The following is a 26,974-nucleotide window of genomic DNA, read 5'->3' as shown; positions in this document are numbered from 1 at the left end:
GAAGTAGCCAAGCTTCCAGACATAACCTAGCTGCCAGAAGTAGCCAAGCTTCCAGACATAACCTAGCTGCCAGACATTACCTAGCTGCCAGAAGTAGCCGCGCTTCCATATATCTAAGCTGCCAGAAGAATCCTAGCTCTGCATTACCAGGCAGAAACAGAACAGAACAGGGACGTTCCGGAACGTAATTGGGGCTTCTGAACCAGATGATTTGATTTAATGGAGGGCTGAGCGTGTGTGTGTGCGCTTGTGGTGTGTGTGGTGTGTGTCTGTGTGCGCGTCCGTGTCCACAAGCGCGTGTCCGTGTGCCAGTGTGTGCTCGGCTGGTTTGGGGTGTTGATTTCACAGGCGTTACACAGCTCTGCTAATTCAACCCGTTGACTCTCCCTAAAGGCCTGTTTAGCGGTCATTTGGGTACATACAGCATGGGGAGAAAAACATAACAGTGCTTGCTGGTACTGGAGCTGCAAGGAGAGTTGAGTTTGAACTGAAGGGTGTTTAATAGAACAGTAAGAGCAACTGTTGAACATCTACAGACATTTCAAATCAAATCAAATTGTGTTTGTCACATGTTCCAAATACAACAGGTGTAGTAGACCTTACAGTGAATGCTTACTTACAAGCCCTTAACCGACAATGCAATTTTAAGAAAAATATCTAAAAAAAATACAGAAATAAAAGTAACAAATAACTAAAGAACAGCAGTAAAATAACAATAGCGAGGCTATATACAGGGGGTGCCGGTACAGAGCCAATGTGCGGGGGCACCGGTTAGCTGAGATAATTGAAGTAATATGTGCATGCATGTGGAGTTATTAAAGAGACTATGCATAGATAATAACAGAGAGTAGCAGCAATGTAAAGTGAGGCGGGGCAATGGAAATGGTCTGGGTAGCCATTTAATATAGATGTTCAGGAGTCTTATGGCTTGGGGGTAGAAGCTTTTTAGAAGCTTCTTGGTCCTAGACTTGGCGCTCTGGTACCTCTTGCCGTGCGGTAGCTGATAGAACAGTCTATGACTACTGTAGGGTAGCTGGAGTCTTTGACAATTTTTAGGGCCTTCCCTGACACCGCCTGGTATAGAGGTCCTGGATGGCAGGAAGCTTGGCCCCGCTGATGTACTGGGCCGTACACACTACCCTCTGTATTGCCTTGCGTTCGGAGACCGAGCAGTTGCCATAGCAGGCAGTGATGCAACCTGTCAGGATACTCTCGATGGTGTAGCTGTAGAACCTTTTGAGGATCTGAGGATCCATGCCAAGTCTTTGTTTCCTGAGGGAGAATAGGTTTTGTCGTGCTCTCTTCAAGACTGTATTGGTGTGATTGAACCATGTTAGTTTGTTGGTGATGTGGACTCCAAGGAACTTGAAGCTCTCAACCTGCTACACTGCAGCCCCGTCGTGAGAATGGGGGCGTGCTCGGGCCTCCTTTTCCTGTAGTCCACAATAATCTCCTTTGTCTTGATCATGTTGAGGGAGAGGTTGTTGTCCTTGCACCTCACGGTCAGGTCTCTGACCTCTATAGGCTGTGTCGTTGTTGTCGGTGATCAGGCCTACCGCTGTTGTGTCATCCGCAGACTTAATAATTGTGTTGGAGTCTTGCCTGGCCGTGCAGTCATGAGTGAACAGGGAGTACAGGAGGGGACTGAGCACACATCCCTGAGGGGCACCTTTATTGAGGATCAGCGTGGCGGATGGGTTGTTACCTACCCTTACCACCTGGGGGCGGCCCATCCAGGATGTCTAGGATCCAGTTGCCGAGGGAGGTGTTTAGTCCCAGGGCCTTTAGCTTAGTGATGAGCTTTGAGGGCACGATGGTGTTGAGCGCCTAGCTGTAGTCAATGAATAGCATTCTCACGTAGTTGTTCCTTTTGTTGAGGTGAGAAAGGGCAGTGTGGAGTGCAAAAGAGATTGCATCATCTGTGTATCTGTTGGGGTGGTATGTGTTTGACCTCAGCCACTGGTGTAACTAAATGATGCTTTCAAAACAATACCTCAGGAACAGTTATACAGAAGTTAAATTGAATCATGAAGCAATCCGTTTAACTCTGGTATGGATATTTGTGCATGTTAGTCAGCGACACCGTCTCCCTTCACTTCTCACTATGTATTTATGTTCTACTCAGGAATGCGACAGACAGGTGCAGGCTGGCCCCTGTAGAGACATTTCTAAAAACAAATTGTTCTTTTTTGGAGAGGGTACATTTCCCTCCTCATTATATAACCGCCAGGTTGAACCACAGTTCAGTTCCCTGGCCATTGGTTTTAACTAGGAATGTCTGCTTCACCCTCTAACTTCCTCCCTGTGTCCACATAACAACTCTCCTCCTCTGTCTCTCCTCAACTTTTTATGGCTGAGGACACACACAGAGCTACCCATTTCCCCATTCCCTGTCCACCTACAGACAGAGCTACCCATTCCCCCATTCCCTGTCCATCTACAGACAGAGCTACCCATTTCCCCATTCCCTGTCCACCTACAGACAGAGCTGCCCATTCCCCCATTCCCTGTCCATCTACAGACAGAGCTACCCATTCCCCCATTCCCTGTCCACCTACAGACAGAGCTGTCCATTTCCCCCATTCCCTGTCCACCTACACACACAGGGCTCCCCATTCCCTGTCCACCTACACACAGAGCTGCCCATTCCCCCATTCCCTGTCCACCTACACACAGAGCTGCCCATTCCCCCATTCCCTGTCCACCTACACACACAGAGCTCCCCATTCCCTGTCCACCTACACACACAGAGCTGCCCATTCCCTGTCCACCTACACACAGAGCTGCTCATTCCCTGTCCACCTACACACACAGAGCTCCCCATTCCCTGTCCACCTACACACAAAGAGCTCTTATTCCCCCATTACCTGTCCACCTACACACACAGAGCTGCCTATTCCCCCATTCCCTGTCCACCTACACACACAGAGCTGCCCATTCCCTGTCCACCTACACACACAGAGCTCCCCATTCCCTGTCCACCTACACACACAGAGCTCTTATTCCCACATTCCCTGTCCACCTACACACACACAGAGCTGCCTATTCCCTGTCCACCTACACACACATATTCGCCCCATTCCCTGTCCACCTACACACACAGAGCTCCCCATTCCCTGTCCACCTACACACACTGGCACTCCTCTCATTTGTCTTGTCTCTCCTCACTCAGTTGCCCCTCTTTTCAACCTCTGTTTTCCCCTCCACCAGATTGGAGAGAGGCTAGCTGAGCTAATGTGTCTGACTACAGTACAGTATGATGACTGGGCAGGGAGAGGGAGAGAGGGCCAGAGAATAGAGCGTGTGAGAGTAAAATATGAAAGAGGGAAAACAAATTGAGTAATGGAGAGAGAGAAAATGAGGAACAAGAGAGCCTGTGAGAATAAGCAAGACAGAGAGAACAAAGGGAAACAGAATTAGAGGCAGAGCAAGAGTGAAGCATGAGAGACACAGAGGGAGCGTGTAGCGTGTTACCAGCTGTGTGGGTACTGGGTGCCAGCTGTGTTGGCTCAGCCAGTCATCACTGGAGCTCCGGCTCACAGGGTGCCTGCCTGCCTGCCGACCGGCAGTCGCTCCCCAGCTGTGTCCACAGCAACCGAGTGCCACAGAGAAATCCAAAAAGTCCCCAGAGCGGAACAAACAGGGTTTACAGCCCAGCACTTCTGCTGCTGCCAAGCAGCCAACCTCACCGCCACCGCCTTGCCCCGTTACACGATCCCTCCTTCACTTTCCCTGGGTTTGTGGGCCGGAAAATCTGTTTATGTGCGCACACATAACATTTGTCAGAGGGGACAGGGAGGAGAGGGGGGAGGCATTCAAATCCAATTATGTGGAATGCTCTTTGCATGAGTTACTGTTTAAGAAATTGATCCCACTCCAGATCTCTCTGCTTGTCAAAACCCTGGAAAAAATATATTTTATATAACTTCACTGTTCACAGCACCCAGCAAGATCACCTGTCTTTGTCAGTCTTTCAGAAACTACAGTATTTTGGCAACATGGTATCATGTGAACACTCTTTTGGGGGGTTTTCAAACAATTTTCACACAAGCTGAAACAAATGTCTGAAGGGTTCTGCATCACAAAATCTTGTGGCTTGAGGGTAGAAGCTGTTAGGGAGCCTTTTGGTCCTAGACTAGACGCTCCGGTACCGCTTGCCATGCATAGCAGAGAGAACAGTGTATGACTTGGGTGACTGGAGTCTTTGACAATTATTTGAGCCTTCGTCTGACACGGCCTAGCAGAGGTGTGGACTTGAGTCACATAACTTGGACTCGAGTCAGACTCCGGCTCGACTTTGACTTTAACACCAATGACTCTTGACTTAACTTGGACTTGAGCCTTTTGACCCGAACTGACTTGATACCCTCCCCAAGCCCAAATATGAAAAACTATGATTTTAAAAAAGTGTTTAGTGTATCAACTCTTCATTTAACGGATTACAGTTTGAATCGGACAGCAGCCAATCAAATTGTGCCAGCTGAGAAAAAGTTGTGCGTGGCAGTGCAGAGGAACGTCGGCGAGTGAATTCAGATGGAGCCCTTGGAAAGATAATACCCAAAATGATTATTTTCGGATATCAAGACTACACTGTAGTCAACAAAAAACAGATTGCAACTTGCAAAACATGCGGGAAGAAAATTACAGCAACAACTTCCAACTTTGTTCGACATTTGTAGCTGCACAAAGAACAGTAATTGGTTAATATAGCCGACAGCTATATATAATTTTGCTAGTGTAGCATGTAGGCTAACATAACGTTAAATCAATGAGCCTCCACACAGTCAGTAGGTGCGGGAACGTGATCATTGCACTGGCTAGGCAGTTGGTAGCCTAAATCCTGCCGGATGTTACTACTGTTCCTAAAACCACTGACATATGTTAGCCTACTGTAACCACACACAGAGAGGGTGTGTGTGTGTGTGTGTGTGTGTGTGTTAAGGTTGGGCGATTGTGTACAAGCCTACATTGACCGATTGCGCCCCATAGCGATCCTCGATAGTTGATCGATATGGGGGGGTTGCGGTGCTACTGCTGCTGCCCAATTAACCACAACAGTCTCCAATCTCACAGTTCATGGAGACACATGTAGGGCAGTAGAGCATGAATCATCCACAGCAGAAAGCTATCAACAATGAAATACTGTCTGACCTGGTTATCGATTGCAACTTGCCTCTATTGCCTCTGTCTATTGTGGAAAACAAGAGTTTTGGTCACATTCTCTCAGTGGTTGACAGTAAGTACAGCCCAGTGTGTCGCAGGAACATTGACATCAAAAGTAGAGAACCTCGCTACAGAGAGAAGTTCAAAACTGAAAACTCAGTTGAGCAACACAGATGTTTCAGTCACAGTGGACATTTGCTCCAATCGAAAGATGATTCCTTGGTGTCATTGTGCCACTGTGAAATATGGAGACAGGATACAGCTCAAGTCCAATCTCTTTTCCTGTGACCGTTTCAAAGGCCCACACACGGCCGAAAGAATCTGTAAGCAATTTGAGGCCATATGTGACGAGTACAGCATTAAAAATGCTGCCAACAATATCCACGGTGTGCTTCCCCATTGAACAAGAAGATGAACTACATGACGAAGATCACCTTGATGACCCAGAGCTCTGGAATGACCTAACCCTGGAAGACCAGCAAACAGTGGATTCTGCTATTGCAAAAAAACTGCGCTTGCAGTGTTTTGCTCACTCTCCAGCTGGTGGTGGGAGATGGCTTGAAAGAAACAAGGGATGACTCCTTCTCTTCAAAAATGTGTTTGAGGCTGAATTCGGGGAAAGAGGCATCCCTGCTGCTGTCAACACAAGATGGAACTCAACACTGAGACAAGTGAAGGCAGATATCCAATGTGACCATCTAAAGATCAGTCATGTTCTAGTAAAGGCTGGGCACAAGGAGTTGTTGTTCACAGTACAGGAGTAGAATAAGTTGAAGGAGTTGGTGGGCATCCTGAAGCCATTTGGAAAAGCAACAGATATGACACAGGGGGAGAAGATAGTCACAATCAGTTCTGTTGTTCCCTCTGTCCTGTCCCTGAATCACCACCTGGAGCAGCAGATGCCTCAAGTCCATTTCCTGAGCGGCCTAGTCAGAAGTCTCCAGGCATCCCTGAACAAAATATTTATTGGAATCTTCAATGTAAAAAATGGCCAGGACACAAGATGGAATCATTGCCCACTTTTCAGATCCAGTCTACCTCAAAGCAGCTGCCTTGGATCCGGCTTTTCCTCTGATGTGGGTGGAGCACCATGTGCTGGTCAAGGAGGAGGTGGCACAAAGAGTGAAAGGTAAATATTATTGAGTTTAACTTTTTCTCATAATTGAATCCAATTGACTGCAACAATAATACTTGTTCAGTTTAACGCACTGCATCACCAATACTCTAATACAGACTTTTTTGTTTCTGCTTTTACATGTTTTGCCAGAACTGATTCTGCAAGAGCAAGCAAGAGTGGCCATCAGGGTCTTGGCAGTGCCTCCTGTGCTCTGGTCGAGCGTGTCTTCAGCCATGGTGGCATAATACTGCGACCTCATCGTGCACAAATGACTGACAGACTTTTATCGAATTTGGTCTTTTGCAAATGCAATGCATCATAGGGCCCTGAGATAAGAGAAAAAATGTACCTGTTTGTGTTCAAATGGTAGGCTTACTTGAAGTTCAGTAGCAGTTGTTTTTATGTACCTTTAAATAAATTATTGTAACTTCATGGCAGGATTGTTTTAAGTGTCTAGAGTATATCTGGAGAGGGAGAGAGAGAGCACTACAATATTTTGTTTTTGTTGTCATATTGATTTGTCTTTCTCATGGCTACCCATGTATTTCCATGGAAATATAAAGTTTATTTGGAAAGTAATAAATATATATATATTTTTTTAAAGCATTCATGATTTCCGTAAATGTAATATACTAACTCCACTGTAACCACTGTGGTTCTCTGGACATGATGAAGGGGGGGTGGGGTGGATGGCTGAGAGCAGAGAGAGCTGAGGCAGGCAGAGAGAGCTGAGGCAGGCAGAGAGAGCTGAGGCAGGCAGAGAGAGCTGAGGCAGGCAGAGAGAGCTGCGGCAGGCAGAGAGAGCTGAGGCAGGCAGAGAGAGCTGAGGCAGGCAGAGATGGAGGCCGAGAGAGCAGTGAAGGAGAGAAAGCGTTCCAGGCCTCCTAGTGTTCCAGTCTCAGGTCAGGGAGCAGGAATCTGTAGCTGTGTGAGAGACTAGGGATTAGAGAGCAGGGAGCTTGTTGTTCACAGCAGCATGAGATGACTGATCAGCAGTCAGATAAAAAGGGAGCTAAAATAGCCCCCCCCCCCTTTTGCTGGGATGCAGTTTCCACTATGGCCACACTGCAATGTCAAAATGTGTTCTATTTTCAACTCTCCTCTTCTTTCTTATTTCCTCTGTTTACATACCCTTTGATATCACAAAATAATTGAGACAGTAATACAAATTATCTTGTAAAATAAAAACAGTTGCAGTTCTATTTGTAGGTTATTTATATTTTTATGTCGCTGAATCATTGGCAATTCAACAAGACTACCCTATTTCAAATTCACCATCTCCCCTAGGCTAGCAAAGCACAGGCAGTTAAAAAAGGAACATTGGAATTAGAGGTTTATTTGAAGCGGTATACTTCCCTCAGACAGTGGGAAATGGCAAGGCCTTTCTTTCTCTGATACACTTTCATGGTTTCATTACAACAAGCAGAGAACAGCAGCCACATGATACTGGAGCAGGTTACTGCACGCTTGATAAAGATGTCCTGGGGCCTTCAACGTGGCTTCCTTTCTGCTTGCACCTTTTGTTATACCATTCCCTCCCAAGAATATGCACAATGTCAGTTGTGACTTGAATATAGAGTTGAATCCCTTTTCTTGTGAGAGGGACTTGTGATTGTATCAGTAGACTAGCTCCATGGGGGATTGGGTGGAAAACGTACAGCACTTTGGTTGATATGATGACGAAGAGCTTATTTCTACCTCTTACTCATTGGGTCTTTTCAGTTTCAGCTCTGCTCTCTTTGGTTATTTCTCACGTTCATGGAAACCAAACCATTTTGTTTTCTTGATGAACCTTAATAGACTAAACCAGGTATTCCCAAACTGGGGTACACGCACCACCAGTTTTTTCAAACAGTCCACTTACATTTCCCAACGGGGCTATACATTTGGGTGAGTTTTTTTTCTCACCTGAGTAGCCTCGTTTCACTGCCAAAAATAAAATTAAACCATTTAGTGTTCAGCGAAATAACAACACAATGTCCAATACAGGTAGCCTAGTCAAATCATTCACATCCAATCACATTACCCATTACTCTCTCGTGGGAATTCCACTAACGGTCCGTATGCAACCAAACGTAGCTACTGCTCATGTTGGTATCTGTACTGATGGCACAGAATCCATGATAGGAGACATAGTGGACTGGTAACGCTTGTGCAAGCAGTTGCTCCCGTCGCCACTTGGGTACACTGCGGCATCCACTGACCTGAAAGACGTTTTGGCCGCTACAGGGAAAATGGTTAACTTTGTTAAAGCAAGGCCCCTGAACTTTCATGTACTTTCTGCATTATGCAATGATATGGGCAGCGACCATGTAACGCTTTTACAACATACAGAAGTGTGCTGGTTATCAAGGGGCAAGGTATTTACACATTTTTAAAAAAGGTTTCTCTATTGACCATAATTTTCACTTCTCTGACCGCTTGCATGATGACGAGTTTCTCACACGACTGGCCTATCTGGGTGATGCTTTTTCTCTCCTGAATGATCTGAATCTAGGATTACAGGGAGTATGATTAAGAAGTTGGAGCTCTTCTCTGTCTGCATTAACAAGGACAACACTCAGGTCTTTCCATCATTGTATGATTTTTTGTGTGCAAACTCAAGCTTTACGGAGAATGTCAAATGTGATATAGCGAAGCACTTGAGTGAGTTGGGTGCGCAATTACGCAGGTACTTTCCCAGAATGGATGACACAAACAACTGGATTCGTTATCCCTTTCATGCCCTGCCTCCAGTACACTTACCAATATCTGAACAAAAGAGCCTCATCGAAATTGCAACAAGCAGTTCTGTGAAATTTGAATTTAATCAGAAGCCACTTACAGATTTCTAAACAGAGTATTCTGCCTTGGCAAATTGTGCTGTTAAGACACTGATGCCCTTTGCAACCATGTACCTATGTGAGAGTGGATTCTCGGCCCTCACTAGCATGACAACGAAATACAGGCACAGACTGTGTATGGAAAATGATTTAAGAATGAGACTCTCCAATACAACCCAACATTGCAGCGTTATGTGTATCCTTGCAAGCACATCCTTCTCATTAACCTGTGGTGAGTTATTCACAATTTTCGATGAACAAATAAGGTTTTATATGTAAGATGGTTAAAATATAGCACAATTATTCATTCATATTCATTATGTTATTATTTGTGCCCTGGTCCTATAAGAGCTCTTTGTCACTTCCTACGAGCCGGGTGTGACATAAAACTCATACTCATTCTTATGTTAAAGAAATGTATTGTATAGTGCGTGTGTGGCAGGTTTACAATGATGGTAAAAAACAACATTTGAGAGTGCGCTGACCCTGGTGCTTAGAGGGGGTACGCAGCTGGAGGTTGAATGTTTGAAGGGTTACAGGAATATAAACAATTTGGGAACCACTGCACTAAACCATTTAGTTTTCTGAATGAACTTTAAAATACTAAACAATTTAGTTCACTATGAACCATAGACTAAACCATTTGAACCCAAACTTTGAATTTTATGTTTGTCAGTGTAGGCTTTGATGTTGGCTTCCTTCTACCTCCACTACCTCCAGCCTCATCCTTCTAACATGTTGTCTACCTCCACTACCTCCAGCCTCATCCTTCTAACATGTTGTCAACCTCGACTATGTCCACTACCTCCAGCCTCATCCTTCTAACATGTTGTCAACCTCCACTACCTCCAGCCTCATCCTTCTAACATGTTGTCAACCTCCACTACCTCCAGCCTCATCCTTCTAACATGTTGTCAACCTCCACTACCTCCAGCCTGATCCTTCTAACATGTTGTCTACCTCCACTACGTCCACCCTCTCCAGCCTCATCCTTCTAACATGTTGTCAACCTTCACTACCTCCAGCCTAATCCTTCTAACATGATGTCTACCTCCACTAAGTCCACTACCTTCAGCCTCATCCTTCTAACATGTTGTCAACCTCCACTACCTCTAGCCTCATCCTTCTAACATGTTGTCAACCTCCACTACCTCCAGCCTCATCCTTCTAACATGTTGTCTACCTCCACTACCTCCAGCCTAATCCTTCTAACATGATGTCTACCTCCACTAAGTCCACTACCTTCAGCCTCATCCTTCTAACATGTTGTCAACCTCCACTACCTCTAGCCTCATCCTTCTAACATGTTGTCAACCTCCACTACCTCCAGCCTCATCCTTCTAACATGTTGTCTACCTCCACTAAGTCCACTACCTCCAGCCTCATTCTTCTAACATGTTGTCAACCTCCACTACCTCCAGCCTCATCCTTCTAACATGTTGTCAAACTCCACTACCTCCAGCCTCATCCTTCTAACATGTTGTCTACCTCCACTAATTCCACTACCTTCAGCCTCATCCTTCTAACATGTTGTCAACCTCCACTACCTCCAGCCTCATCCTTCTAACATGTTGTCAACCTCCACTACCTCCAGCCTCATCCTTCTAACATGTTATCAAACCTCCACTACGTCACTACCTTCAGCCTCATCCTTCTAACATGTTGTCTACCTCCACTAAGTCCACTACCTTCAGCCTCATCCTTCTAACATGTTGTCAACCTCCACTACCTCCAGCCTCATCCTTCTAACATGTTGTCAACCTCCACTACCTCCAGCCTCATCCTTCTAACATGTTGTCCACCTCCACTAAGTCCACTACCTCCAGCCTCATTCTTCTAACATGTTGTCAACCTCCACTACCTCCAGCCTCATCCTTCTAACATGTTGTCAAACTCCACTACCTCCAGCCTCATCCTTCTAACATGTTGTCTACCTCCACTAATTCCACTACCTTCAGCCTCATCCTTCTAACATGTTGTCAACCTCCACTACCTCCAGCCTCATCCTTCTAACATGTTGTCAACCTCCACTACCTCCAGCCTCATCCTTCTAACATGTTGTCAACCTCCACTACCTCCAGCCTCATCCTTCTAACATGTTGTCAACCTCCACTACCTCCAGCCTCATCCTTCTAACATGTTATCAAACCTCCACTACGTCACTACCTTCAGCCTCATCCTTCTAACATGTTGTCTACCTCCACTAAGTCCACTACCTTCAGCCTCATCCTTCTAACATGTTGTTAACCTCCACTACCTCCAGCCTCATCCTTCTAACATGTTGTCTATCTCCACTACGTCCACTACCTCCAGCCTCATCCTTCTAACATGTTGTCTACCTCCACTACCTCCAGCCTCATCCTTCTAACATGTTGTCAACCTCGACTATGTCCACTACCTCCAGCCTCATCCTTCTAACATGTTGTCAACCTCCACTACCTCCAGCCTCATCCTTCTAACATGTTGTCAACCTCCACTACCTCCAGCCTCATCCTTCTAACATGTTGTCAACCTCCACTACCTCCAGCCTGATCCTTCTAACATGTTGTCTACCTCCACTACGTCCACCCTCTCCAGCCTCATCCTTCTAACATGTTGTCAACCTTCACTACCTCCAGCCTAATCCTTCTAACATGATGTCTACCTCCACTAAGTCCACTACCTTCAGCCTCATCCTTCTAACATGTTGTCAACCTCCACTACCTCTAGCCTCATCCTTCTAACATGTTGTCAACCTCCACTACCTCCAGCCTCATCCTTCTAACATGTTGTCTACCTCCACTACCTCCAGCCTAATCCTTCTAACATGATGTCTACCTCCACTAAGTCCACTACCTTCAGCCTCATCCTTCTAACATGTTGTCAACCTCCACTACCTCTAGCCTCATCCTTCTAACATGTTGTCAACCTCCACTACCTCCAGCCTCATCCTTCTAACATGTTGTCTACCTCCACTAATTCCACTACCTTCAGCCTCATCCTTCTAACATGTTGTCAACCTCCACTACCTCCAGCCTCATCCTTCTAACATGTTGTCAACCTCCACTACCTCCAGCCTCATCCTTCTAACATGTTGTCAACCTCCACTACCTCCAGCCTCATCCTTCTAACATGTTATCAAACCTCCACTACGTCACTACCTTCAGCCTCATCCTTCTAACATGTTGTCTACCTCCACTAAGTCCACTACCTTCAGCCTCATCCTTCTAACATGTTGTCAACCTCCACTACCTCCAGCCTCATCCTTCTAACATGTTGTCAACCTCCACTACCTCCAGCCTCATCCTTCTAACATGTTGTCCACCTCCACTAAGTCCACTACCTCCAGCCTCATTCTTCTAACATGTTGTCAACCTCCACTACCTCCAGCCTCATCCTTCTAACATGTTGTCAAACTCCACTACCTCCAGCCTCATCCTTCTAACATGTTGTCTACCTCCACTAATTCCACTACCTTCAGCCTCATCCTTCTAACATGTTGTCAACCTCCACTACCTCCAGCCTCATCCTTCTAACATGTTGTCAACCTCCACTACCTCCAGCCTCATCCTTCTAACATGTTGTCAACCTCCACTACCTCCAGCCTCATCCTTCTAACATGTTGTCAAACTCCACTACCTCCAGCCTCATCCTTCTAACATGTTATCAAACCTCCACTACGTCACTACCTTCAGCCTCATCCTTCTAACATGTTGTCTACCTCCACTAAGTCCACTACCTTCAGCCTCATCCTTCTAACATGTTGTTAACCTCCACTACCTCCAGCCTCATCCTTCTAACATGTTGTCAACCTCCACTACCTCCAGCCTCATCCTTCTAACATGTTGTCTATCTCCACTACGTCCACTACCTCCAGCCTCATCCTTCTAACATGTTGTCAACATCCACTACCTCCAGCCTCATCCTTCCAACATGTTGTCTACCTCTACTAATTCCACTACCTTCAGCCTCATCCTTCTAACATTTTGTCAACCTCCACTACCTCCAGCCACATCCTTCTAACATGTTTATCAACCTCCACTACCTCCAGCCTCATCCTTCTAACATGTTGTCAACCTCCACTACCTCCAGCCACATCCTTCTAACATGTTGTCAACCTCCACTACCACCAGCCACATCCTTCTAACATGTTGTCAACCTCCACTACCTCCACTACTTACACCACCTCCAGCCTCATCCTTCTAACATGTTGTCTGCCTCCACTACCTCTAGCCTCATGTAGGTTATCAACCCCTTTCTCTGTGTCTCTGTCCCCATGCAGACTTTGACTTCAACATGCCTGGCTCCATGAAGCTCCACAACCTCATCTCCTAGCTGAAGAAGTCGATCAAGATCCTGGAGGCCAAGACCAAGCAGCTGCCCAAGTTCTTCCTGATCGAGGAGAAGTGTCGCTTCCTCAGCAACTTCTCCGCCCAGACCGCTGAGGTGGAGGTCCCTGGGGAATTTCTCATGCCCAAGCCCACACACTACTACATCAAGATCGCCCAGTACTGTACAGCACACTGATACAGCATAGACACACAAACAAACACACAACAAGTCTTGTTATGCACCCATTACCTCCCAGGTAGTAACAGTGTATGAGTGTTTCCTCTAGGTTCATGCCCAGAGTGGAGATTGTCCAGAAACACAACTCAGCAACACTGCGTCTCTACATCAGAGGTCTCAACTGGAACATCTATGCCTGACTGACTGATTTCCGCAGGGAGGAGAGGATCCTACAGCTACTGAGGCTGCTCAACCCTTGTCTAGAGAAGAGGAAGGAGACCACCAAGAGACACCTCTTCTTCACTTCTATGACACACATTGGTATAGATCTCTTTCTCTGTCTCTCTCTAGCCTTCCTCACTCTCCTCTGTCTAGTCTCTATAGTTCAGCAAAATACACCTCTTCCTCAGTGGGACAGCACACTGGGCTACTGATTTACGTCTGTCTGAAAATGTCCCCTTGTCCCCTTCCCTCGGTCTTCGACTCTCCTCTTCCATATCTCTCTCTCCATCTGTGTCTGGGCTATCTGTTTTCCTCTTGTCAAGCAAGTCCTTTGACAGGCAGTTTAAAATTTCCTCTCCCTTTATATCTGCGGCTCTCAACCCAGGACTGCATTTCTCAAGGAGAGAGTAGAAATGTCAAGAGTAGCTCAGAGTAAAATGTTTTTCCAAGGGCATGTCAATGCATTCGAAGGCATGCAATGGATGTTTAAATCCTAGGTCTTTAACTGAGCTGTATATATGTTTTTCTTTAAAGAGAAACAGGGCAAAAAAAGAAAAGAGAGGACAGAGGGAAATGAAATTTAAGTGAATTGTGCCGACTTGTGTCAGGGCAGAGAATCAGTCAGTCAGTGAGTAAATACAATAAGATGCAAGTTTATTACCACAGGAGGCTGGTTGAGAGATGAAATCTAACTTGTCTTTCTATGATGGACTCATCAGTGTTGTGGTGAACCACTTCCAGGGAAGAGGTCACGGGCATACTTAAAAAAAAATATATATATTTCACCTTTATTTAACCAGGTAGGCTAGTTGAGAACAAGTTCTCATTTGCAACTGCGACCTGGCCAAGATAAAGCATAGCAGTGTGAACAGACAACACAGAGTTAAACATGGAGTAAACAATTAACAAGTCAATAACACAGTAGAAAAAAAAGAGAGTCTATATACATTGTGTGCAAAAGGCATGAGGAGGTAGACGAATAATTACAATTTTGCACATTAACACGGGAGTGATAAATGATCAGATGGTCATGTACAGGTAAAGATATTGGTGTGCAAAATAGCAGAAAAGTAAATAAATAAAAACAGTATGGGGATGAGGTAGGTAAAAATGGGTGGGCTACTTACCGATAGACTATGTACAGCTGCAGCGATCGGTTAGCTGCTCAGATAGCAGATGTTTGAAGTTGGTGAGGGAGATAAAAGTCTCCAACTTCAGCGATTTTTGCAATTCGTTCCAGTCACATGCAGCAGAGAACTGGAACGAAAGGCGGTAAAATGAGGTGTTGGCTTTAGGGATGATCAGTGAGATACACCTGCTGGAGCGCGTGCTACGGGTGTGTGTTGTTATCGTGACCAGTGAACTGAGATAAGATGGAGCTTTACCTTGCATGGACTTGTAGATGACCTGGAGCCAGTGGGTCTGGCGACGAATATGTAGCGAGGGCCAGCCGACTAGAGCATACAGGTCGCAGTGGTGGGTGGTATAAGGTGCTTTAGTGACAAAACGGATGGCACTGTGATAAACTGCAAACAGTTTGCTGAGCAGAGTGTTGGAAGCAATTTTGTAGATGACATCGCAGAAGTCGAGGATCGGTAGGATAGTCAGTTTTACGAGGGTAAGTTTGGCGGCGTGAGTGAAGGAGGCTTTGTTGCGGAATAGAAAGCCGACTCTAGATTTGATTTTCGATTTGAGATGTTTGATATGAGTCTGGAAGGAGAGTTTACAGTCTAGCCAGACACCTAGGTACTTATAGATGTCCACATATTCAAGGTCGGAACCATCCAGGGTGGTGATGCTAGTCAGGCGTGCGGGTGCAGGCAGGGAACGGTTGAAAAGCATGCATTTGGTTTTACTAGCGTTTAAGAGCAGTTGGAGGCCACGGAAGTAGTGTTGTATGGCATTGAAGCTTGTTTGGAGGTTAGATAGCACAGTGTCCAAGGACGGGCAGGAAGTATATAGAATGGTGTCGTCTGCGTAGAGGTGGATCAGGGAATTGCCCGCAGCAAGAGCAACATCATTGATATATGCAGAGAAAAGAGTCGGCCCGAGAATTGAACCCTGTAGCACCCCCATAGAGACTGCCAGAGGACCGGATAGCATGCCCTCTGATTTGACACACTGAACTCCGTCTGCAAAGTAGTTGGTGAACCAGGCAAGACAGTCATCAGAAAAACCGAGGCTACTGAATCTGCCGATAAGAATATGGTGATTGACAGAGTCGAAAGCCTTGGCAAGGTCGATGAAGACGGCTGCACAGTACTGTCTTTTATCGATGGCGGTTATGATATCGTTTAGTACCTTGAGTGTGGCTGAGGTGCACCAGTAACAGGCTCGGAAACCAGATTGCACAGCGGAGAAGGTACGGTGGGTATTCGAGATGGTCAGTGACCTGTTTGTTGACTTGGCTTTCAAAGACCTTAGATAGGCAGGGCAGGATGGATATAGGTCTGTAACAGTTTGGGTCCAGGGTGTCTCCCCCTTTGAAGAGGGGGATGACTGCCGCAGCTTTCCAATCCTTGGGGATCTCAGACGATATGAAAGAGAGGTTAAACAGGCTGGTAATAGGGGTTGCCACAATGGCGGCGGATAGTTTCAGAAATAGAGGGTCCACATTGTCAAGCCCAGCTGATTTGTACGGGTCCAGGTATTGCAGCTCTTTCAGAACATCTGCTATCTGGATTTGGGTAAAGGAGAACCTGGAGAGGCTTGGGCGAGTAGCTGTGAGGAGGGGCGGAGCTGTTGGCCGAGGTTGGAGTAGCCAGGCGGAAGGCATGGCCAGCCGTTGAGAAATGCTTGTTGAAGTTTTCGATAATCATGGATTTATCGGTGGTGACCGTGTTACCTAGCCTCAGCTGGGAGGAGGTGCTCTTGTTCTCCATGGACTTCACAGTGTCCCAGAACTTTTTGGAGTTGGATCTACAGGATGCAAATTTCTGCCTGAAGAAGCTGGCCTTAGCTTTCCTGACTGACTGCGTGTATTGGTTCCTGACTTCCCTGAGCAGTTGCATATCGCGGGGACTATTCGATGCTATTGCAGTCCGCCACAGGATGTTTTTGTGCTGGTCGAGGGCAGTCAGGTCTGGAGTGAACCAAGGGCTATATCTGTTCTTAGATCTGCATTTTTTGAACGGAGCATGCTTATCTAAAATGGTGAGGAAGTTACTTTTAAAGAATGACCAGGCATCCTCAACTGACGGGATGAGGTCAATGTCCTTCCAGGATATCCGGGCCAGGTCGATTAGGAAGGCCTGCTCACAGAAGTGTTTTAGGGAGCATTTGACAGTGATGAGGAGTGGTCGTTTGACTGCGGCTCCGTAGTGGATACAGGCAATGAGGCAGTGATCGCTGAGATCCTGGTTGAAGACAGCGGATGTGTATTTGGAGGGCCAGTTGGTCAGGATGACGTCTATGAGGGTGCCCTTGTTTACAGATTTAGGGTTGTACCTGGTGGGTTCCTTGATGATTTGTGTGAGATTGAGGGCATCTAGCTTTGATTGTAGGACTGCCAGGGTGTTAAGCATATCCCAGTTTAGGTCACCTAACAGAACAAAGTCTGAAGCTAGATGGGGGGCGATCAATTCACAAATGGTGTCCAGGGCACAGCTAGGAGCTGAAGGGGGTCGGTAGCAGGCGGCAACTTATTTCTGGAGAGAGTCATTTTTAAAATGAGTAGTTCGTACTGTTTAGGTATGGACCTGGAAAGTATGACATTACTTTGCAGGCTATCTCTGCAGTAGACTGCAACTCCTCCCCCTTTGGCAGTTCTATCTTGACGGAAAATGTTATAGTTGGGTATGGAAATCTCAGAATTTTTGGTGGCCTTCCTGAGCCAGGATTCAGACACGGCAAGGACATCAGGGTTAGCAGAGTGTGCTAAAGCAGTGAGTAAAACAAACTTAGGGAGGAGGCTTCTGATGTTGACATGCATGAAACCAAGGCTTTTTCGATCACAGAAGTCAACAAATGAGGGTGCCTGGGGACATGCAGGGCCTGGGTTTACCTCCACATCACCCGCGGAACAGAGGAGGAGTAGTAGTAGTGGTTGGGACGCGGCGATTCAGACAGTTAGCAGGCCTGTGCTAACAAGCTAACAGTTAGTAGGCCGGGGCTACTCATGGGGAGCTACAATGTTCTGGTCTGACAACATAAAGAAGTGCGTTTCCATTTAGCATTAAGAGGTCTTATGTCTTTCCTTTCATCTGCTCTGATCTAAAGAGATGGGGTACAGATTAGAAAGATGGGGTACAGATTAGAAAGATGGGGTACAGATTAGATAGATGGGCTATAGATTAGATAGATGGGCTATAGATTAGATAGATGGGGTATAGATTAGAAAGATGGGGTATAGATTAGAAAGATGGGGTACAGATTAGAAAGATGGGGTACAGATTAGAAAGATGGGGTAGAGATTAGATAGATGGGCTATAGATTAGATAGATGGGCTATAGATTAGATAGATGGGGTATAGATTAGAAAGATGGGGTATAGATTAGAAAGATGGGGTACAGATTAGATAGATGGGCTATATATTAGATAGGTGGGGTATAGATTAGATAGATGGAATATAGATTTGATAGAGATGGGGTATAGATTAGATACAGTGCCTTGCGAAAGTATTCGGCCCCCTTGAACTTTGCGACCTTTTGCCACATTTCAGGCTTCAAACATAAAGATATAAAACTGTATTTTTTTGTGAAGAAGAACGATGTTATAGTTGGGTATGGAAATCTCAGAATTTTTGGTGGCCTTCCTGAGCCAGGATTCAGACACGGCAAGGACATCAGGGTTAGCAGAGTGTGCTAAAGCAGTGAGTAAAACAAACTTAGGGAGGAGGCTTCTGATGTTGACATGCATGAAACCAAGGCTTTTTCGATCACAGAAGTCAACAAATGAGGGTGCCTGGGGACATGCAGGGCCTGGGTTTACCTCCACATCACCCGCGGAACAGAGGAGGAGTAGTATGAGGGTGCGGCTAAAGGCTATCAAAACTGGTCGCCTAGAGTGTTGGGGACAGAGAATAAAAGGAGCAGATTTCTGGATATGGTAGAATATATTCAGGGCATAATGCGCAGACAGGGGTATGGTGGGGTGCGGGTACAGCGGAAGTAAGCCCAGGCACTGGGTGATGATGAGAGAGGTTGTATCTCTGGACATGCTGGTTGTAATGGGTGAGGTCACCGCATGTGTGGGAGGTGGGACAAAGGAGGTACCAGGGGTATGAAGAGTGAAACTAGGGGCTCCATTGTAAACTAAAACAATGATAACTAACCTGAACAACAGTATACAAGGCATATTGACATTTGAGAGAGACATACAGCCAGGCATACAGTAATCACAGGTGTTGAATTGGGAGAGCTAGCTAAAACAGTAGGTGAGACAACAACAGCTAATCAGCTAGCACAACAACAGCAGGTAAAATGGCGTTGACTAGGCAGGGAGGGTCGGATTAACTACACACAGAGCCCGAGTGCGGCTGGGGCCGACAGATAAAACATAAACAAGCAGAATGGAGTACCGTGATTAATGGACAGTCCAGCATGCATCAGCTATGTAGCCAAGTGATCAGTGTCCAGGGGGCAGCGGTGGATGGGGCAGGGAAGCTAGACTGGCGAGTATTATCCAGGTAAAAAAAACTGGCTGGCTGTGCAGAAGGTAAAAGCCGCCAGCAGTGGCTAACAATGACTAAATAGCTTGTAGCTAGTTAGCTGGTTAGCTTCTGGAGGTTCTTGAATGTGTTCTAAAAAGTAAAAATAATAGCGATTCCGTATCACATTGGGTGAGGCAGGTTACCGGAAGGTGTAATCGAATTAAAAATCGAAAAGAGATTGAAAGTAAATATGGGTCCAGTGAGTGGTTGGGACGCGGCGATTCAGACAGTTAGCAGGCCTGTGCTAACAAGCTAACAGTTAGTAGGCCGGGTTTACTCATGGGGAGCTACAATGTTCTGGTCTGACAACATAAAGAAGTGCGTTTCCATTTAGCATTAAGAGGTCTTATGTCTTTCCTTTCATCTGCTCTGATCTAAAGAGATGGGGTACAGATTAGAAAGATGGGGTACAGATTAGAAAGATGGGGTACAGATTAGATAGATGGGGTACAGATTAGAAAGATGGGGTACAGATTAGAAAAATGGGGTACAGATTAGAAAGATGGGGTACAGATTAGAAAGATGGGGTACAGATTAGAAAGATGGGGTACAGATTAGAAAGATGGGGTACAGATTAGAAAGATGGGGTAGAGATTAGATAGATGGGCTATAGATTAGATAGATGGGCTATAGATTAGATAGATGGGGTATAGATTAGAAAGATGGGGTATAGATTAGAAAGATGGGGTACAGATTAGATAGATGGGCTATATATTAGATAGGTGGGGTATAGATTAGATAGATGGAATATAGATTTGATAGAGATGGGGTATAGATTAGATACAGTGCCTTGCGAAAGTATTCGGCCCCCTTGAACTTTGCGACCTTTTGCCACATTTCAGGCTTCAAACATAAAGATATAAAACTGTATTTTTTTGTGAAGAATCAACAACAAGTGGGACACAATCATGAAGTGGAACGACATTTATTGGATATTTCAAACTTTTTTAACATGCAAAATTATTCAGCCCCTTTACTTTCAGTGCAGCAAACTCTCTCCAGAAGTTCAGTGAGGATCTCTGAATGATCCAATGTTGACCTAAATGACTAATGATGATAAATACAATCCACCTGTATGTAATCAAGTCTCCGTATAAATGCACCTGCACTGTGATAGTCTCAGAGGTCCGTTAAAAGCGCAGAGAGCATCATGAAGAACAAGGAACACACCAGGCAGGTCCGAGATACTGTTGTGAAGAAGTTTAAAGCCGGATTTGGATACAAAAAGATTTCCCAAGCTTTAAACATCCCAAGGAGCACTGTGCAAGCGATAATATTGAAATGGAAGGAGTATCAGACCACTGCAAATCTACCAAGACCTGGCCGTCCCTCTAAACTTTCAGCTCATACAAGGATAAGACTGATCAGAGATGCAGCCAAGAGGCCCATGATTACTCTGGATGAACTGCAGAGATCTACAGCTGAGGTGGGAGACTCTGTCCATAGGACAACAATCAGTCGTATATTGCACAAATCTGGCCTTTATGGAAGAGTGGCAAGAAGAAATCCATTTCTTAAAGATATCCATAAAAAGTGTTGTTTAAAGTTTGCCACAAGCCACCTGGGAGACACACCAAACATGTGGAAGAAGGTGCTCTGGTCAGATGAAACCAAAATTGAACTTTTTGGCAACAATGCAAAACGTTATGTTTGGCGTAAAAGCAACACAGCTCATCACCCTGAACACACCATGCCCACTGTCAAACATGGTGGTGGCAGCATCATGGTTTGGGCCTGCTTTTCTTCAGCAGGGACAGGGAAGATGGTTAAAATTGATGGGAAGATTGATGGAGCCAAATACAGGACCATTCTGGAAGAAAACCTGATGGAGTCTGCAAAAGACCTGAGACTGGGACGGAGATTTGTCTTCCAACAAGACAATGATCCAAAACATAAAGCAAAATCTACAATGGAATGGTTAAAAAATAAACATATCCAGGTGTTAGAATGGCCAAGTCAAAGTCCAGACCTGAATCCAATCGAGAATCTGTGGAAAGAACTTAAAACTGCTGTTCACAAATGCTCTCCATCCAACCTCACTGAGCTCGAGTTGTTTTGCAAGGAGGGATGGGAAAAAATGTCAGTCTCTCGATGTGCAAAACTGATAGAGACATACCCCAAGCGACTTACAGCTGTAATCGCAGCAAAAGTTGGCGCTACAAAGTATTAACTTAAGGGGGCTGAATAATTTTGCACGCCCAATTTTTCAGTTTTTAATTTGTTAAAAAAGTTTAAATATCCCATAAATGTCGTTCCACTTCATGATTGTGTCCCACTTGTTGTTGATTCTTCACAAAAAAATACAGTTTTATATCTTTATGTTTGAAGCCTGAAATGTGGCAAAAGGTCGCAAAGTTCAAGGGGGCCGAATACTTTCGCAAGGCACTGTATATGGAGTATAGACGACATAGTGGGATATAGATTAGATAGATGGGGTATAGATTACATATATGGGGTATAGATTAGATAGATGGCGCACGAATACAGCAAGCTGGCTTAGATTGGAAACGTCTGTGTTCTCGTCGAGTTGAAGGCTCAATTTTGCCAGGCTTGAAATCAGATCTGCAACTACTTTGCTCATGTCCTCTATTCTGTCGCTGATGGTGTCATTTGAAAGAGGAATTTGGGAAACTTAACTACAGCCTCTTTTCCCAGCATGATATTCGCCATCTTCAACACAGCTGGTTTTATGAGTGTTTCACCAATGGTGTGTGGTTTGCCCTGCTTTGCGATCAGGTAAGCAACTTCGTACGATGCTGTGAGGATCGGTTTGTACGCAGAGTAGCCTTTTCATCGAATTCAGCGAGCGTTGTGTTCTTGTATTTTCCATCTCCATGCAGCTTAAGGAAGTGTTCTCTTAGTTTTGCCGGTGCTAGACTAGAATTGCTCAAATTGGCATTGCAAATCTTGCAGTTAGGACGCTGACTCCCATCACGTTCCGTTATACATGTGAATCCATATTGTACATATTCGTCCGACCACTTTCTTTTTTTGCTCGACATAGTAAGTATGAAGGGATTAAAATATTAAGAAAGAAATCACAAGACGTACCATCACGACAGTCACAAGTCGACTACTGAGCGCACCAAATTCCCTGCAGCACAGATAGGCCAAGCGATGTAGCGTGATCACCTGCAGCCAATGATGGCCAAGCGGGGCGTGTCATCACGAATCATATTAGTCGAATGTGTGTCTTGACCTCCGCCGAACCCCTGAGACTGACTCACCGAACCCCTGGGGTTCGATCGAACCCAGGTTAAGAACCACTGCTTTAAATAAAGGATGAACTGTGGCTGCCTTCCAAGCAATGGAAACCTCCCCAGAAAGGAGAGACAGGCTTGGCGAAGATAGGGTCAACAACCTTAAAGAAGAAAGGGTCTAAACCATCTGACCCAGATGTTTTTTGGGGTCACATTTAAGGAGCTCCTTTAGCACCTCTGACTCAGTGATTGCCTGCAGGGAGAAACTTTGTAGCGGGACAGGGGAAAAAGAGTGAGAAGCATCGGGGGTAACCAACGGACATAGTAACAATAATCGACAATCGACAAGACCATGGAAACCAAAGGGCACATCTATACGAATACTAATCTGTGGAAATAGGGGACAGGTGTGCGTGATGAAAGTTCGGGAGGGATCCGTGACATTCTTGGGGTTAGACCCACAGAGAGAGAATTGCTCCTTAAAGTAACTCAATTTGGCCTTCTGGATAGCCTGAGTGCACGTATTTCTCATTTGCCTGAATGAGAGCCAGTCAGCCTGAGTATGCGTGTGCCGAGCCTTTCGCCAAATGCAATTCTTGAGGTGGAGTAACTCTGCAAGATCACGGTCGAACCAGTGGCTGAACCTGTTTTTAATTCTCATTTTCTTTATGGGGCGTGTTTGTTAACAATACCACTGAAATATATATATATAAAAAAGAAGGTCCAAGTGTCTTTGACAGAGGTGATCAAGCTGGTTACATACAGATGCCAGTTCATGAAAGAAGCTCATTAAAGTTTTTTAGCAAGCATTTATGACAAATCAGGACAGGTCGTTTCACAAAGCAGCCATTACGAACACAGACTGTAAAACAGTGATCACTAAGGTCATTACTGAAAATACCAGACTGATACCTATCAGGATTATTTGTGAGGATAACATTGAGGAGAGTATGTGTTTAGAGTCATACCTTGTGGGTTTGGTGATAATCTGAGAACTTTTTAGGGAGTCCCATTGCATTAGGACTTGGTCAGTTGGTTTAAGCATGTCCCAGTTTAGGTCACCTAGCAAGAAAAATTCAGACTCAGTGTGTAACGGGATTCTTCTGTTGAAGGAGAGGCGGACCAAAACGCAGCGTGGTTATTGTGATACATCTTTAATAAAGATGAAAATAGAACAATATAAAAAAACAAGAAAACGTGAAAAACCGAAAACATCGCTATCTGGTGTAACAAACACAAAGACAGGAACAATCACCCACAAAACCCAACACCAAACAGGCTACCTAAATATGGTTCCCAATCAGAGACAATGACTTACACCTGCCTCTGATTGAGAACCATATCAGGTCAAACACAGAAACAGACAAACTAGACACACAACATAGAATGCCCACTCAGATCACACCCTGACCAAACCAAACATACAAACATACAAAGCAAACTATGGTCAGGGTGTGACAGTACCCCCCCCCCCAGGGTGAGGACTCAGCCCGCAAAACCTGAACCTATTGGGAAGGGTCTGGGTGGGCATCTGTCCGCGGTGGAGGGTCTGGTGCTGGACGTGGCCCCCACTTCACCATAGTCTTAGTCCGCCCCATTGTCCACTTCCGTGGCCTTCTGACCACGGCGACCCTTCTAAATTAACCCACTGGACTGAGGGGCAGCTCGGGACAGAGGGGCAGCACGGGACAGAGGGGCAGCTTGGGACAGAGGGGCAGCTCGGGACAGAGGGGCAGCTCGGGACAGAGGGGCAGATCGAGACAGAGGGGCAGCTCGGGACAGAGGGGCAGCTCCGTACTGGCTGACGACTCTGGCAGATCCTGGCTGACTGGTGGCTCTGGCAGAACCTGGCTGAAAGGCGGCTCTGGCAGAACCTGGCTGAATGGCGGTTCTGGCGGATCCTGGCTGAATGGCGGCACTGGCGGCTCCTTGCAGACTGGCAGCACTGGCGGCTCCTTGCAGACTGGCGGCACTGGCGGCTCCTTGCAGACTGGCGGCACTGGCGGCTTCTTGCAGACTGGCGGCACTGGCGGCACTGGCGGCGCTGGGCAGACGGGTGGCTCTGATTTCGCTGGGCAGACGGGTAGCTCTGGCAGCGCTGGAGAGGCGGGAGACTCCGGCAGCGCTGGAGAATAGGAAGGAAGCCAGGAAGACAGGAACAATCACCCACAAAACCCACCACCAAACAGGCTACCTAAATATGGTTCCCAATCAGAGACAATGACTAACACCTGCCTCTGATTGAGAACCATATCAGGCCAAACACAGAAACAGACAAACTAGACACACAACATAGAATGCCCACTCAGATCACACCCTGACCAAACAAAACATAGAAACATACAAAGCAAACTATGGTCAGGGTGTGACACAGTGTAAGATGCCAGGAGAGAGTTTAGGGCAGGTAGGGTACAGGCCGATACTGATGGAGGACGATAACACCCAGCAACAGTCAACAAATTGCTATTTGAAAGTTTAATGCTTAAAACCAGCAAATCAAATTGTTTGGAGACAGACTTGGTGGAGACAACCGAGCACTGAAGGTGATCCTTGGTAAAGGTTGCCAATCCACCACCTTTGGAAGATCTGTCTTGCCGAAAAAGGTTATAACCGGAAAGGTGAACATCAGTGTTCAAAACACTCTTTCTTAACCACGTCTCAGTAATGGACAACACATCTGGATTGGAGCTGTGAACCCACACTTTCAATTGATCCATTTTAGGCAATAAGCTTCTAATGTTAACGTGCAGAAAACCCAGGCTTGGGCCTCCCGGGTGGCGCAGTGGTTAAGGGCGCTGTACTGCAGCGCCAGCTGTGCCATCAGAGTCCTGGGTTCGCGCCCAGGCTCTGTCGTAACCGGCCGCGACCGGGAGGTCCGTGGGGCGACGCACAATTGGCCTAGCGTCGCCCGGGTTAGGGAGGGCTTGGTCGGTAGGGGTGTCCTTGTCTCATCGTGCACCAGCGACTCCTGTGGCGGGCTGGGCGCAGTGTACGCTAGCCAAGGTGGCCAGGTGCACGGTGTTTCCTCCGGCGCATTGGTGCGGCTGGCTTCCGGGTTGGATGTGCGCTGTGTTAAAGAAGCAGCGGCTTGGTTGGTTGTGTATCGGAGGACGCATGACGTTCAACCTTCGTCTCTCCCGAGCCCGTACGGGAGTTGTAGCGATGAGACAAGATAGTAGCTACTACAACAATTGGATACTACGAAATTGGGGAGAAAAAGGGGTAAAACATGCAAAAAAAATAAAAAAATAAAAATAAAAAATAAAACAGGCTTTTACGAGAGCAGAAATCAGTGAAGCAGATATCAGAGCACAAGTCAGAATTGGGGCTAGCAATTGTAGATGGGCCAGGGTGTACATGCACATTTCCAGATATCATCAACAGTAATACATTCAAGGCACAGCAGAGGACAGGGAGAGCTCTGCAGTGCTGATTTAAGACAGCTGAATCTGCATCATATTGTACAGCAATTTCATCTGGTAACATGAATACATAGATGGGGTATAGATTAGATAGATGAAATATAGATTAGATAGATGGGGTATAGATTAGTTAGATGGAATATAGAATATATAGGATATGGAATAGATTAGAAAGATGGGATACAGATTAAATTAATGGGATATAGATTAGATAGATGGGGCTACAGATTATATATTTTGAATATAGATTACATAGATGGGGTATAGATTAGAAAGATGGGATACAGATTAAATTAATTGGATATAGATTACATAGATGGGGTATAGATTAGAAAGATGGGATACAGATTAAATTAATTGGATATAGATTAGATAGATGGGGTATAGATTAGATAGATGGGGCTACAGATTATATAGATTGAATATAGATTACATAGATGGGGTATAGATTTGAAAGATGGGATACAGATTAAATTAATTGGATATAGATTAGATAGATGCGGTATAGATTAGATAGATGGGGCTACAGATTATATAGATTGAATATAGATTACATAGATGGGGTATAGATTTGAAAGATGGGATACAGATTAAATGAATGGGATATAGATTAGACAGATGGGATATAGATTAGATAGGATATAGATTAGATAGATGGGATATAGATTAGATAGGGCTACAGATTATAGAAAGATGGGATAGTTAGATGGGAAGTTAGGCTTGATTAGATAGACGGTACAGATTAGAAAGAGATGTGATATAGATTAGATAGAAATTGGATATAGAATATATAGACTTGGTATATACAGTGCCTTGCGAAAGTATTCGGCCCCCTTGAACTTTGCGACCTTTTGCCACATTTCAGGCTTCAAACAAAGATATAAAACTGT

General features: G+C 45.6%; 1 pseudogene; it reads left to right on the top strand.

The window, feature by feature from the left end:
* LOC110503135 overlaps positions 1–26,974 on the top strand; it is a 172,971-nt pseudogene that overhangs the window by 122,245 nt on the left and 23,752 nt on the right.

This window comes from Oncorhynchus mykiss, chromosome 23, assembly GCF_013265735.2.
Source record: "Oncorhynchus mykiss isolate Arlee chromosome 23, USDA_OmykA_1.1, whole genome shotgun sequence".
NCBI lineage: Eukaryota > Metazoa > Chordata > Actinopteri > Salmoniformes > Salmonidae > Oncorhynchus > Oncorhynchus mykiss.
Note: the sequence above shows the minus strand (reverse complement) of the source record. Positions and strands in the feature narration are given on the sequence as shown.